General features: G+C 31.3%; 1 protein-coding gene across 2 annotated transcripts in view; it reads right to left on the minus strand.

Annotated features, from left to right (window-relative positions):
* CSMD3 (CUB and Sushi multiple domains 3) overlaps positions 1-12,584 on the minus strand; it is an 879,736-nt gene that overhangs the window by 762,288 nt on the left and 104,864 nt on the right. The gene's annotated exons all lie outside the window — the stretch shown is intronic.

The raw sequence follows: 12,584 nt of genomic DNA on the forward strand, positions 1-12,584 counted from the left end.
ATATATACACATTTGTATGAATTTATGACATGTTGATTAGATCTCACTTATCAAAAGCAATTACTGTAAATATATGTAAATATAATTTATTATTTATTTATGTATATGTACACAGTACTGTTTATTGTATCTATCATATTCATCATCTATATGAAAATAATTGATTAATTCAAACTTTGGGAAATGAATTGTGAGAGTATGTGTTTGTGCATATTTTATGCTGCTGATTTTAACAACTGAGCATTTACAATTTTGTCAAATAATTTATTGCCCTAATAGTTAAAAATCTATGTAAAAATGGGAAATATTTAGTGAAATTTAATGCTGAAATTAGAGATGTGCTCTAATTATGAAATCTTGCAATTGAAATTTCTAAAAATGAGAAGTGATTTTGTTTTTATCAGATTCTAAAATTCCAGTAAGTTCTATTACAATTTCATTACATTTTGATTAATATTGCATATGCTTACATAATAAACATTTACCATCTTACCCATAATTTATCACTTATCTGGTTAATACTTTATTGCATATAATTACAAGCTCAATTATATATAAGGTAATTTACAATTGACACTTCCAATAGAAAATTTTTTTAAATGCACATTCATGGAATAGAATGTTCCTAAAACAAATGAAGATACATAATTTTATTTTTATGAATTGTTTTTTCTCATTTTAATTATTACATAAAATTGCATGCAATAGAATTATATTTTTACATACTTCCTTTTTTAAAATCAACATTAAATGTGTAGGATTAATCTATGCTGAAATTACCTTATATTCTCATTGCTGTACAGCAGTAGTTCTCAGTTTTGTCTTAGGTCTGCTTACATTATAAAACATTATTGAGAACCCCAAAGGGATTTTGTGGGGTAGATATGCCCTATTTCAATTGAAGCTGAGAAAATTTTAAATGTACATTTATTCTTTCATTTTAAAATAATCTACCACCACAAGTTAATTCTTTACGTGAAAACTCAGACTTCATATTGACAACAAATCCTGGCAGTTGTTTTCCCTGAAGGAACTAGTCAGATTCAAGGTGACAGGAGATTTGACTTTGGGTGGTGGGCACATGGTCCTATATACAGATTTTGTAAATTAGTAATCCACGCATGAAACCTATATTGTCATGTTGAGTAATGTCACCCCAATAAAATTTAAAAAATAAAATGTAAGATAAATAAATATAAATAAATAATAAAAAAGGAAACATATCCAAATACTCAAATGCAGCCAACAGTAATTTATGTTAGTCATTCCTTTAAGTAAAGAGTTTGTTCCATGAAAAAAGGTGGTTAGTTCAACGGACAGCTCGATCATATAACGTTTTCTTTGGGACAACCATCATATTTTGGCAGGCACAGGCAGGATTTTTTGCATACTTTTCATTTTGTCACACAAGTCATTGAAAACAAGGTACTAGTGGGTGGATATTTAATGAAATAATTACAGCTTTAACAGGAACTTTCTTAAGTACAATAGGATTGTTTTGTTTCGTTTGCACTTTGGTAGGCTGTCATAAAGAATTCAGTGACTAGTGAGTACTAGTATAGTGTGAGGTCACCAATTCAGATTCTTTAATGCATGAGCAGTTTTACCCATTATTACTTTTGTAACAGGAAAGCAAATGTCAGCACAGTGAAACAAGTGAATAGTGTATCCGTATGATTATAGAAATATTTTTGATCTAGTGAGCCTCCTAAAAATGTCCCAGGACCTTCAAGCATCACGTTTCGAGAACCAAAGCTGCATGGGAATTCATTGTAATAGAGATACCATACTTCATTTATGCGTCCTTCTGTTGATGGACGTTTGGGTTGTTTAGAACTTGTCTGCTGTATTTTCATCAACACCTGTGGTAAAAGTTCACTGATACACACTTACGTAGCAGTTTCTCTAGAGTATAAAAGCATTTAAAGCTTTGGATTTTCTTATGTTTGCTGCAGAAGCTACATCCCATGGTTTAGAGCTATATTTCTTCAATTATAAACACACGAGTTGCTTAAGCTATATTTTGTTACCAATGTATAACTCATTTGCATTATAGTCAGATAGCATTTTCTGTATGAATTTAATCCTTTGAAGTTCGCTGAGATTTGCTTTTTGGATCAGATAGTGTAAATTTTTTTATTATGTGCCTGGTTTTCTTATAAAGAATAAGCATATTATTCTCCTACTCCTAATCCAAATGACCACAAACTTACTAGTAAACAACACTCATCATTATCACACAGTTATGTAGGTCTAGGCAGAGGGTAGCTCAACTGGTTCTCTGCTTGGAATCTCACAAAGGTGGAATCAAGGGGTCAGCTGGGCTGCATTGCTTTCTGGAACCACTGCATCTCCAAGTTCATAAGGCTATTGCCAGAATTCAGTTCCAAGCAGTTGTTGGACTGAGATCCTGTCTCCTTGTTGGCTTTAACTCGGGGTTATTCTCAGTGGGGTTTTCTCAGTATTGAGAGATCGCCTGCATGCCTTGCTCTGTGGCCCTGTCCCTTCATCTCCAGAGTCAGCAAAGGCAGTCCAAGTCCTTCTCATTCTTCAAAGCTCTCTGGTCTCCCCTCCTACCTCACCTCTGAATTATCGCTTCTGCCTCTTCTTCCTTCAGCGTAAGAGAGTATCTCCTTATTATGATATCTGTAATATGAATTCCATTTTCAAAGTTCCTTTTTGCTATGTGAGATACCATATTCACAGGTTCTGTGGCAACCATTATCCTGGGACTATTGCTCTGCCAACAATATGGGTGTTTAGCATTGGCTGTATTTTTTAAATCTGATCTACTAGTTATTTAAAGGGATATGATGAAAGCTCCTAATATGTCCATTTCAAAATATATGTTGGTGCTACACTATTAAACGTATAAAGGTTTGATTTATTTTATTTCCTGGTGAATTAAATGTTTTGTCTTAAACTTCCATTCTATTTCTAATAATAATGTGATCCTAAAATTTATCTTAAATCAACGTACAACTTCCATTTATTAGAATTTGTCTAGCACATCTTTTTCCTTCAATCCTTTGATATACTTATTTTTTTAAATGTATCACTTATAATCAGAATATACTTGGGTTATACTTTTATATGCATAAAAGATTATATGTTTATAATTTAATCTTCTAATATTGGTCTCTTTGTTTATACATATGTTCAATGAACTATAATATCCATAAAGAAGAGTGCATAAATCAAAAGTATATATACTGCTGAATTATCACAAATTAAATATATTTCATATAAAAAATAAAATATTGTGCCTGGCCGGTGTGGATCAGTGGTTGAGTATCAATCCATGAACCAGGAGGTCCCGGTTCAATTCCCAGTTAGGGCACATGCCTGGCTTGAGGGCTCGATCCCCAGTAAGGGGTGTGCAGGAGGCAGCTGATCAATGTTTCTCATCATCAATGTTTCTATCTCACTCTCTCTCTCCTTTCCTCTCTGAAATCAATAAAAATATTTTTTTAAAAAATATTGCAAGGAATATTGAATACTTGCTAATGTTCCTTCCCATTTGTTACTATCTCACTCCTCTCCAAAGATTACCATTATCCTGAATTCTACAAAACAAATTAGTTATGCATGTTTAGAGCTTTATATAAATGAAATTATACAATAAAATTATTTTGCATATGCCTTTTTTGACTCAACATTATGTTTGTACTTTTATAGCCTTACTATGGAATTTAACTTTTATGGTTATATAGGATTATATTTTATGAATATACTTTAATTTATCCATTCTAATGTTGGTAGAATATTTTTACAGTTAAGGTCTTTTATGAATAATACTGCCATAAAAACTACTATAATTTTTTTAGCATGTATACATATTTCTATATATCCAGTAGTGAAATTGCAGGATCATTGGTAACTAATTAGCTGTTAAATAAATATTTTTCTAGATATTTTTCAACTTTATATTTTAATAAACTGATGTAAAAATAAAATAGTTCCCACTGTGATTAAGTTCAAATCTTGAGAAGAAGGAAACAGTCCAGAATAGATTATCTGGATGGGCCCAAAGTAGTAATCCATGGGTCCTTATTAGAGGGAGGCAGGAAGGTCAGAGGAAGAGAAGGAAATATGAAAATGGAAGCAGAGGTCCGATGCCATTACTGGCTTGAAGATGGAAGGGGACCACAAGCCGAAGAATGACAAACAGCCTCTACAAGCTGGAAAAGGCAATAAACAGATTCACTCCTAGAATCTCCAGGAAAAATGCAGCCATGCTGATGCCTTGATTTCAGCCAAAACTCATTTTGGCCATCAGCCTTCAGGTCTCCAAGATCATAAATTTATGTTGTCTAAGCCACTAAGTTTGTGGCAATTTTGGCAGCAGCAATAAGAAACCAATGCATAGCTCTTTGGGGGGCTCTGTAATATAATTTTTAAGCTTCTAAAATATTAGTTTATGCAATAATTGAAAATAGAAGCCGCATGGAACCTAGCTAACACTGAGACCCATGTTGTTATTGTACAACACAAGCAGATGCAGAGCCCATTAGTGTAAAACTTATTTGAATATAACTTTAAAAAAATATCTCTAGGTAGGTAAAACATGCAAGTTTATACTCATCCTAGAGGATACAAGAAGCTGGGAAAAATTAAACAACTTGATCAAATTCACAATAGAGTCGTGTCTAAGACTATAACTTATTGTGTCCCATTTTCTAGTGAACACCCTGTTCATTCTCTTTGGCACATTGATGAAATAAAAAACTGAACTTTTAATGTACACATAAACATAAAAATTATTTTATATGCAAGCTCAGATTTTTACACTCACTTCAATATGTTAAATAGTCCAATATTTTTTAGACAGAATTTAAAAGACTTTTACTATTAAAGTTTCCAAGATGGTAGAGGACACATAAACACAAAAATTCTTTTATATGCAGTCTCATATTTTTACGCTCACTTTGATATGTTAAATAATTCAATGTTTTTAGACAGCATTTAGAAGATTCTTACTATTAAATTCTCCAAGATAATAGAGAAAGATAATCTGAAGATTATTTTCCTTTTTTTAAAAATCTAGTTTTCTGAAGTTGTCTTTAAATAACCAGCTGTACTATCTTGTATAATGGGATATTTAATTTTTTATTTCAGTAAATAAGGAAAGATTTACTTTTAAACTTATTTTTTAATAGTTGTAGTATTATGAGGATTTGCTCCTATTTTACTCCCTCCTGTAATACAATGCTTGATTGATTTGAAATTAAGCTCTTTCAGTTATGAATCCCTTTAGTTACTTTCCTTACAAGGCTCCATATTACAATTTAATATTTATGGGTATGACTATTTATTAAGCATGTCTCTTTCTCCTTTGGACATGAAGTTTTGTCAAGTCAATGCTTACAACTCACTAGTTTATAATCAGTGCTTTCATGAAAAGCATACCTGTGAAAGGTTCTCAGTATATAACAGTTAAATTAATGAATTGGAGTGGTAGGAGAATGTGAATGGAGTCAGAACACTTTCTTTAACAAACCAAAACACTGTGTTTTTTAACAGTATTTTCAAAAATCATAAGAATGTAAAATAACTCCAATTGTTAAAAAAAAAAAATCAGCCCTACCTAGTCTAGCTCAATGGATAGATCAACAGTCCATGGACTGTAGGGTCCGGGATTTGATTCCTGTCAAGGGCACATACCTTGGTTGCAGGTTCAATCCCTCCCAGGCTGCCCCATCAAGGTACCTGCAGGAGGCAACCAATCCAAACACATAGATGTTTCTCTCTCTGTGTCTCTCCCCTTCCCTTTCACTCTGAAAATCAATGGAAAAAATATTCTTGGGTCAGGAAAACCAAAAAAAAAAAAAAGAAGAAGAAAAAATCAGAGACAGACAACAGTATTGACTGCCAGAGGGAAAGGACAGTGAGTAGAGGCAGAAGAGGGTAAAGGGAGATAAATGGTGATGTAAAGAGATTTGACTTTGAGTGGTGCATGATGCAATATACAGTTAGTATATTATAGAGTTGTACACTTGAAACTTGTATCATTTTATTAACCAATGTCACCCCAATAAATTCAATTTAAAAAAGCCATAGCATATTTCTGCTTATAATGAGATTTAAGGAAAATAGACATGAGGAATGGTAAACACAGATGAGAGAGAAGCTTTATTGAACAATAAAAGTGGTAACATTACCAAAATCTCAGAATTTTGTGATTGTTAAATAAGAGAATTCATATGGAATGGCCTAGTATATTTTCAGGAACATAAAAAATAGCCACTAAAAATTATTTTCATTAGTGATATGACTCAGAACCCACTGCCCTTTTGTCTAAACCTGGCATGCAGTGGCTGAGACAAACTGTGTTATAACACCAGCATTTTCACAGAGATTTATCATGACTTACAATAAGATTCTTGGATATGAGTTATCTTACAATTTTACTTAAGTTATACAGTTCTCAAAAATGAAACAGGTGATACACAGAGAATTCTCTGCTGAAACAAACTATTAACCTACTTAATTTCAAAATGAATGAGCAGAACGCAGGAACAAGTAGATATTTAAAGTAATGACTGTTCTGTGAGAATAAATCATGCATACCCTATTGATATCTGGGTACATGAAGCACAGCAAATAATTCATGGTTATGTCAAGATGGAAGTAATTGTACTATTAAAGAAAAAGATGACCATGGCCATATTTGAATAATTAGATCATTTGCTGAGAGTAAATGATCTGAAGCTTCTCTTCAAATACAAAATTCCCGGAGAGGGCATCATGTGTGAGAAAGGCAAATTCACAATGTTAGGACCATGTGCTATACATAGCTCTAGCTATGGAAATTGAATAGATGCTGATATACAAATGGATATAGATAGGGACTGGGGGAGATAAGGATATGACTTTGAACATAATAAACATATAGATAAATAGGTAAGCAGACAGAATTCATTTCCACTCTTTTCTAATCTTTCCACTGTATTCAAGTGCCTTTAAATCTTAGAACTACACTTGCCAGAATATCTCTCATCATCAGGGGTGTTCTCCATTATATTTTACCAAAGAACACACTTCCATAAAATTTGGCATGTAAGTTAAAAGTGTCAACCATCATTATGTCTTGGCAGGTAAGTGCATGGGCTGCAGTGTGTGAGAAAGTGAGATTATTCCACAAGCTTACCAGAATTCTTCTTTAAATAATTGTTTTGGTGCTACAAACAATTGAACTTATCACTGGTGTTTTTCTACAATTTCTACAAATTCCTTATTTCCTGAAAGCTAGTGTACATTCTCTCTGACACTCATGGTCCAACCTTAAATTGGGAATTTTTATTATTAAAAGTGTTATGCTTTAAGTATTTCCATGTTTTTCTTTTTTTGTTTGAACCCCAAGGGATGCACAGGGCTAAGAAACCTCTATTCAACAAAGAAAACAGCTTGAGAATATCCTCAAGTCATCTCTACAGTCACTCCATCTACATAAAATTCTTTTTTTTAGTGGTGTTGAAATTTCATCTGCAAGATCAATAGTTTATCCAGGAACCATACAATACAGTATTACTAGAAATTGCCTTCCAAATCCAACCTTTACAATTTCTTCTCTATCTGCTGCAAATACTGCCCCTGCCTCCAGATCTTTTTTTTAAATCATTGATTCATTTATCTTTAAAGTTATACATGATCATAATTCCAAAGGCAATTTATTTGAACAACTGAGATACACAAAGTGCAGAAAAGCTATGTCAGTCAATTAATCAATGTCAGACATTTAAATCTATTTAACAGTGTCGCCAGCTTACATAAACACCTTCAATTGTTAATGAACATATTTTTTCCAACTTCCGGGGCTTTAGAAAGATGTTGAAGTTAGTGCTTATGAGCTTGGATTCTAAACAAAAGGAAAAAGATATATTCTACTGCTTATCATCAATTTGATATTGAGTAAGGTACTATTCTAAAACAAGTAAGTATGAGTTTAATACTAGAAATTATCCCATGGCAATATTGTGAGTATTGAATGGGATATTGCTTGTAAAAATGTAACACAGTGCCTAGCACATGTTAAATATTATTTCCACCATAAATTGATAATGAACCTACCCAGGACTCATTTAAATAGCATAAACACATTAAGTGATCACTCTTGGGTGAATTACCTGGAATGAATCTCAATGTTGCCATGTACTATTTTGTGGCGTTGGGCAGGTTACTTCCCTCTCATTCTGTTTTCTGTCAAAATGTAGATGAAAATCTTTATGACCTACCCTTTAAAGTCTTGTCAGTTTTAAATATGCTAATGCGAGCATGTCACTTGGAACACTGGCATTTAGAAAGCAGTACATGCATAGTTGCTACTATTGCTATCCACTCTTGATGGCAGATGTGAGAATTAGAAAATTCTCTCACACACCTATCAGATTTTCTTCTTGTGGCACCAATTATTGATACTTTTAATAAATTTGGATTATTTGAACAAGTGTAATCCTTCAAATATGTTCTAATATGCTCTTCTATGTTGTTGTTTTTTTCTTTCCTCTAATTTAGCATTTCAAGACTTATGTATTTAAATTAGTAAAGACTGATTACATGTTGTTTGCTTAAGGTAAATTTAAGGCAAAACTATGAAAAGAAAGAGATGAGAGCATTATTACAACCCAACCATTAATAAAGCTTCTCAATTAGACAAAGGAAGAGGAGGAGGAAGAGTGGGAGAGAGGGAGGGAGGAAGAGTCAAAGAGATGAAAAGAGACCAGCCTTTAGGAACACACAATTCCTGAGACTGGAGCCAATTTGATTCCCCTCAACCTTGAGATCATTTCGGTACATTTCAAAGACATCTAACAGACATTTTATACACATGGGAATTTTACTTTCTTTCTTAATGGGCCATCTACATTCAGTAAGAAAAAAAACATGACTTTAAAAATGTATACTTTGCATTCTTCCATATTGACAATTCTTTGTTTGAGCCAGTTATGCAATGCACATCAATAAGAATTAATGGCTCTTTCTATTCCCAGAAAGGCATTAATTCTGAACTCTTAGATTTAGCAAAACTATATTATTTATATGACTAATTTATATGACTAATATTACTTATCTATGTATTTAAAACATGTGTATATTAGAAGTATGGAATTTTGTCTATTTATTCCAGGCATCAAAGGCTTTTTTCAAAAGAGAAATGACTGCACATTCGATGTCCCTAAATAGATATAGGAGATTATATATATATATAGATAGATAGATAGATAGATAGATAGATAGATAGATAGACACAGTATATATATAATGTTTGGGTTCTATATTCTTTGTGACATGTTCCAGTGATGAAGACAGATTATAACTGTTATCAACCTAAAATGATTATAAGAAAGATTTTGAGATTCTATGCCACCCACCAGTTTTATGGGTTTATATAAGTAGTAAATGCATTAAGAAGTAGTATTATGTGGTACATAAAAGAGAACACTGCAATTGCAGAGGTTTAAATATAGCTTTATGGTGATAAGGATTGAAGATTTTATGATAAAGATACTATACAATTTGACTTCATCTAAAATTCAGGAAAGTGGTGACTTTTTCAGAAATTTTGGTTCTGTTTAACTTTTTTTTAAAAAAAAAATATATATATATATATATATATTGTTGATTTTTTATAGAGAGGAAGGGAGTGGGATAGAGAGTTAGAAACATCGATCAGCTGCCTCCTGCACCCCCATACTGGGGATGTGCCTGCAACCAAGGTACATTCCCTTGACCAGATCTAACCTGGGACCCTTCAGTCCACAGGCCGACGCTCTATCCACTGAACCAAACTGTTCAGGGCCTGTTTAAATTTTTAATCCCAAAGCTATTAGATAGACGCAATTGAGAACATAACCACTCTTACAATATGTACATCGCCATTAATTATATTCACTATGCCCAAAACCACTTTATCTTATAAATTTTCATAACATATATATATATACATATGTGTGTGTGTGTGTGTGTATACACACACATATACATATATATACATATACATATATATAATACATACACACAACTGGTGAATACATAGCACCTTATAAACTTTCTCTAGTCATTTTAGGCTAAATAAAATTTTGATCTTTCTTCATTGGAATACATTATGAAGAAAAAGTAATATGAGAATGCAATGACATAGAACATATGTACAGTCATTTGTCTACCTAATTAATTAGTGAATTTAGACATGATTTATGAACTAATTTAGTGTTATCAAATGAAAATTTTAATGTCAAGTGCAAAATCATTCAGTCCATTAATCTGTTATTTTAAAATAATCATAATTCAGATCCAAACATTTTTAATTGGACTAGTTAAAATTAAATTATAAATTACTTTTATACTGTTATGAGATGTTTTACTGTATATAAAGCATTTTTAAAAAATCTTTTGCATTGTCAAGATAAAACAATTGTAAAATTTTAATTACACAACACTGATGATGATTAAGATCAATAAATATTAGCAAACATAATTAAATAATGGTATAAATATTTCATTTTAGAAATAATGTGTCTGTATATCTTGATGTTTCACTTTTAATAATGTGATTCTTAAATGTTCTCCTGAAATGCTATTATAAAACAACAGTATTTAAGTTAGTATGGTATTAGTTCAATTGTTAATAAATAGACCTATGAGATAGAGTCCAGACACAGAGTCACAGATAAATAGCTACTTGACTTGTGATAATCTGATGTGGGGTAGAAAAAGATTTATTTCCTATATATGGTGCTTAGTGAAGGATATATTCATATAGAAAAAAAAGGAAACAAAAAATGAAAATATAAACCTTGCTCTCTACTTCATACCTTACACAAAAATCAATTCCAAATAGATTATGTATCTAAATATTAAAAGAAGGTGAAGAGTACTTGTTCTAGATCTGTGAAATATGCTGTGGGTAATTTAATAGGGATTGCACTGAATCTAGAGATTGGTTTGTGTAGTATGGATATTTTAACGATATTAAAATCTACAATATAAGAGTACAACATCCCTTGAATCAATATTAGCTAGTCTTCATTAAATTAGAAAAAAAAAGGAGGTTGCATAGAAAAAAATTTAAATGTCACATAATAGGAAAAAAAGATTCATTTAAGGAAGATGTCAGCTTTATTGGCAGAATATGATGATACCAGTTTGTTTGTTTGTTTGTTTTTTGAAGTTATCAAGTAGACTTCAATACTAGAGGATGAAATCTATGTAGGCATATAGCTAAGGAATTATATGTTAAACACACACACACACACACACACACACACACGTGACTATTAAAGTCATATGGTTGGATATATGTAGTTATAGGTGATACGATGGTCCTTGACTACAAAAATGGTGTTACTCATCAATTTATTACCAATACCAATTATACAGTTGCTTTACAATAATACTTTTTCACAACATTTTTGTATAAGTTAGCCACTCATATTTTTCTTACAATGTCCTTATTTTCATCACTTTTATTTATATAACACACAGGAATTGCATGTTAGAATTAGATCATAGACCATAGTAAGGTAAACTAAGGGAATTGAAATGTGAGAAATTTAACTAACAATTTGACACAATAGTAAATCAGTTGGGAAAATTAAATAAGTCAAATAAATCTTCCCAAGAAAATATTAATTTTAATTTGGACAATTTAATAAAATTGTGTAATCTTATATTTAAGCTATTAAATATAGTTATGGTCATCTCAGGCCTACTCATTAGGCAAATGTTAATGAATAGTTACATCATTTTAGTAAATATCAGAGATACAAAAACAGATAAAGTCTTCCTTAACCACAAAGACTTCAGGCCTATTTAAGACCAAGAACAGATTATACTAGGTTTTTATATTAATTTTTATACAATCTTGGTAATAACAATATTTTTAAATATTTATGATGAAAATTTATGTAATTGTTACTTTGTAACATGTACTTGGTCGACCTACAAAATGATAGCTATTCCTAAATTTTTTAGAAAAATGTCAATTTTCTGCTTTTGTTATATAACATACAATAATTTAGAAGTGACAGTATGCAGAAGAGGCAATATGTACAAAGTAAAATTGGTTGATATAAACAAAGTTGAATTTTTTAACAGGCCTTAATCCAGTGCCCAGTAATATATTAGCTGCATGAACTAACAGAGAATAAAAAGATCAATTAGAGAGAGTATGAAAATAGATTGATACCATAATAAAAATTTAGTTATTACATGGTGTGAGGAAAGGCATTATGAGAGTATAGTTAGGTCAGAATTTAAAAATGAGAACTTAGGCTTTTATATGAAACTATTTCCCCAAAATTTTCATTAATTCTGGGGAATAATCCTGCTAGGACTCCCTCAAAACATTTTGACAATACTGAAGTATTTTAAAGTAAATGAGGCTTTTTCTAGAATAAAAAGTCATTTCTAAATGACTAGTGAAATTCATTTTATATTTATGAACACTTAAAATATAAATTTATGTGATCATTTTCAAAATTTTATTTTCATTGTTGACCTAAAAATTAAGAAGTAATGTATCACTATATTGAATCAGTTTCATAACCAAAAACTGCTTTTCACTTGAAACCAACATTTTATTG

Source organism: Myotis nattereri (genome assembly GCF_964212035.1).
Source record: "Myotis nattereri genome assembly, chromosome: 17".
In the NCBI taxonomy this organism is placed as follows: domain Eukaryota; kingdom Metazoa; phylum Chordata; class Mammalia; order Chiroptera; family Vespertilionidae; genus Myotis; species Myotis nattereri.